General features: G+C 41.4%; 1 protein-coding gene across 2 annotated transcripts in view; it reads left to right on the forward strand.

Annotated features, from left to right (window-relative positions):
- GABRA6 (gamma-aminobutyric acid (GABA) A receptor, alpha 6) overlaps positions 1-4,377 on the forward strand; it is a 16,254-nt gene that overhangs the window by 9,760 nt on the left and 2,117 nt on the right. The window lies entirely within an intron of this gene.

Below are 4,377 nucleotides of genomic sequence, written 5' to 3' on the forward strand. Positions count from 1 at the left end.
GCCCCGCCCCCCCTTCCAGGCATCAAATGTGGCTTTTCTTTTTCAGAGGAGGTATGATGTCCTTGGTAAATTATCTACAAACAAAATTGACCAAAATGTCATTAGTCTGGACAATGGCTATAGTTATACTAATTACATTGTTTATTCATTTATTCATTTTTCTTTTCACCTAGTACCCATTTATTGAGAATCTACCCATTGAATTTTTGTATGTACTTTTATGTGCCAGATCCTTTGTAGAATGCTGAGGATACATTAATGAGTGGCATCAATAGGGCCTCTTCCCTTTACAAGGTAGGAATGTCTGCTGTGCCATTACCATGTGACCCTATGGAGTACAGAATACTGAAAGATTTACCTCCTTTGTTCCAAATATTGCCAAGATTTGAGTACCACCATTTCTCAATAGAATGAAGGGTTGAATTAAGACCATCAGAGACTCTGAATACCAGAAAGATCATGGTGCCCCTTCTCATGGCTGTGCCATTGTTGGACTTTCAAAGACTGAGGGGTGGATTAGGTGAGGGATATGGATGGTTAGCTTTTTCCCCATATCTTCCATCAAATCCTCATCTAATATTCCATTCTTCACCCTCCAAACATTCCAATATGGTTTCCAGACATGCCCCTAGCACCACTGACCCACCAGGTTGCTGCCAATAAGCTGCGTCTCTCTAGAATTTCTGGGTTCAGCTCTGTTTCCAGTTCTACCAGCTGTAGCATAAATGCAGGGAAACTGGATGAAGTTCTTATTTTCTCCACAGTGATATGATAGGTTAATACAATAGGACAGTTTAAAGAAATGTCAAATACTAAATGTTTAAAAAAACATTTTCTCTTATTTTTGATGCCCCTCTTTTGCTGGTTCTAGGAGCAGATGCAATGCTAGTCCCTTGAGTAATGCAGCCCCCAGCTAGAATCTCTCTTGAGAGGTAACCCATTGCCCCCTTCTCTGGAATGTGTAAGACTCACTGAACATTGTATCTGAATTGCTCTAAGTACTCCCCAAATGCCTTATCCCTACAGCAAATACTGATGGCCTTAAAGTCCAGTTTGATTCAAAGTATCTTTGCAATATGGTGTTACTTAAAACAAAGCTGTGCTCTTAAAATACCCAGAGCAGGATGGCACTCGGCAGCAGGGGGCCGTAGAAGAATTCAAAACCACAGGTGTTCCACTCAAAGCTGTGACAGCCCCAAGCTGAGCCCTCATCTGGACTCTGACAAAAGCCTATTTCACCATCAAAAACTGAAGCTGCGGAGCTTACAATGAGCAGGCAGGCGGGGTCCGATGAAAACCTGGAGCTGAATGGCTTGGAAAATTGGCTTTCTTTTCATTTCGGAAATTCAATGTGATTCTTCTAAATTGGCGTCCAGTCTCCTGTATTATGAATTCCCAATTATCCAGGACTTGATTATCCAGCGTGTGCCTTAGCCAGGTGTCATGCATTTCCTTGAGCATATGTTTTTGCTTCCTGTTAGAAATCCCCCCAGTCACCTTTGGGCTGTGGGACAGTTGTAACTGTAAAGCGGATATTCTCAATGGTAGGCGAATCTCCCCCCCCCACCCCCCACCCCCGAGGATATTGGTAAGGTCTGGAGATATTTACGGTTGTCATAACTCTGGGAAGAAGCGGAGGGAGGGGTACTATGGGCATCTTGTGGCTAGAGGACAGAGATGCTGCTCAACACCCCATGATGTACAGGACAGTCCCCCACAACAAATATTTATCCTACTCAGAACGTTGATAGCCCTGTGGCTGAGAAACCGTGCTCTAAATCATAAAGCTGATGGGAAGAAACAATAATTGTTGAGTGTGATCTTTGGAATCTGAGAGGGATTGAATTCAGGTGCTGCCACTTATTACTTGTGTGAGCTTTCTGCTTAAGACTCCATTTGTTCATCTCTAAAATGAAAATAACATTATTACATAATAGATTTCTTCTAGGGATAAACAAAATAATGCATGCAGAGTGCTGTGCAGTGCTTGTCCATAGCAAGCATTTAGATGCGGTACCTATAACGTAATGTAAAATAGCATACTAAAATATAATATAAAATAATCATAAGACCTTTTGCTCCTTTTTCTTTGCCTGTCTACTGAAAGAAACCTTGAAAAATGTTTAGGTTTTCATTTATCTGTTGATTCAGCATATGTTTATTCAGCATATACTATGTTCCATGCACTAGCCAGGCACTGTAGAACACTTATGTATGGCAAGAATATGCCCTCTACCATTAATGTCAGGAAAGGAGATAAGACATAACAGAAATAATATTTAAAGGGAAGTATGTTATAATAGCTAAAAGAGCTGTAGCAGCTAGGCAGGCAAAAAAGTATACAAAGTGTGTGTGTGGGGTGTGTGTGTGTGTGTGTATAAAAGTCTTTCTCAAATTCTTAAAGGAAAGAAAGAGAACACTTTCAAAGAAATTAATCACTGTCCCTAACTTTAAAGATAGTACATTGAGGCTTAGGGAGAGTATATGGAATCTGTGGCATTTCTAAGTCGTAGCAGCTCAGTAGTATACATGGACTTGCAATTCAGGGCATTCTGACCCTCCTTTCCTCTTAACACTTAAGCAACCCTCCATAGAGATGATTTGGGGAAAACAATGAGGGAAGGGGGCATCCTATTGTAGGGGACATTTAATTTCAGGCTAATGACACTGTGCTTAAAATTTTCATGGTGTGTGGTCTTGAATGATGTTGGTTAACTCTGGGCAAGGTGTACTTGGCAATCTCATTTTCAGTCATTTATGACACTGTGGCAATGCCAAGAAATTGACAAATAATTTTGCCCCCACATCTCTTAAAAAGAGGGAGAGATGAAACAATGCCTTACATTTTTATGGCATGTTATGTTTTACAATCACTTTCTCATGTCAATAAACTTTTTAATGCCTGCTCCCTCTCTCCCTAAAAAAGAAAAAAAAATACAGGTTTCAGAGAGGCAATGTGTTCTATTAAAAGTCAAGACAAATTTAGGAAGAAAATCTGCTCTAAAGGCTTGCCCTCCTGTGACTTCATCATGACCCTTAGAAATGTTACTAGAGTAAAAGACTTTAATGTGCCATCCATCTGGGAGGAGGATACTTCTTTTTGGAGAATGAAACAGTGGCACATTTTGCTGGGTCAGAAAAGGAATATATTAATGAAATATTTACTGAATGAAAATTCAAATTAAAGTGTGAGAAATGTGATAAAAGCTCTTGTAAGATGATGCTATACTTCTTCTCTAAGACCATGGAGACCAAACTACCACCTCTCTGGTCTTATCCACACCGTGTCTGGTGAATTTCAGCACAGTGGTCCTTAGCTGTCACATATTTTTTTAAAAATATATTTTTTTGTTGATTTCAGAGAGGAAGGGAGAGGGAGAGAGAGATAGAATCCTTAATGATGAGAGAGAATCATTGATTAGCTGCCTCCTGCACGCCCCACACTGGGGATCGAGCCTGCAACCTGGGCATGTGCCCTGACCGGGAATTGAAATGGGACCTCCTGGTTCCTAGGTCAATGCTCAACCACTGATCCAGGCCAGCTGGGCAGCTGTCACATATTTTTCATAGAAAGTATCACTTATTTCCTGTCCTAGACCAGCAGACTGGTCTCTCTATACATTAAATTATTTTCTACCTCCAAGACCCATGATTTATTTAATTCTGACCTGAGTGGCTAGCACAATCCTGGGCCAATAGACAACAAATAAAGATACTTGCTTGAAATTCACCACGTTCATATAAAATTAGACTTGAGTACACAGATTCTTTTTTTGCTTTTGGTGAAGAAATAGATTTCCCCACGTCCCCTAAAAGCATACGGGGCTTGAACTTTCTATGAAGACTGTTATTACTTAGATACTTACTGACAAATCACAGCAACATTCAAGAAGGGGGATGCAGAGAGAAGAGGCTCTTTGGGCGGGTGTTTCCCACAGTGCAAATGTCACCACCTCGGTGGGTCGCGCTGGTCCTGTGGCTCAACCAGCAGAAGGGAGGTGGCTCCCTCTCCCGGGGGCTGCAGGGTTGCTGGCTAAAGCCACAGGCATCTGCCACGTGAGTAATATACCCTGCCAGGCAACAAAGTGGTGTTTTTGCTGCCAGGGAGGAAACAAGGTGGTTATGAAGAGCAGGGATGATGTACAGCAAGTGTTTGAAGGCAGAGACCCAGCAAGGACAACCTGGCTGTGAGGCAAGTGAGGATTACAGGATGTAGATAATTAAAGGGAAGAATCAGAGGAAGGCGCCTAGTTTTCAAAGGCATAAAAGGAATCTAAAGCAAACAGATTAGAATCTCTGAATGAGGCCCAATACTTAGACTAGAGATGAGAAAATTTGGGGATGAAACAAGCACTGAAATTTATCACCATTTGTGCA

Source organism: Myotis brandtii, unplaced genomic scaffold, assembly GCF_000412655.1.
Source record: "Myotis brandtii unplaced genomic scaffold, ASM41265v1 scaffold32, whole genome shotgun sequence".
Taxonomy (NCBI): Eukaryota; Metazoa; Chordata; class Mammalia; order Chiroptera; family Vespertilionidae; genus Myotis; species Myotis brandtii.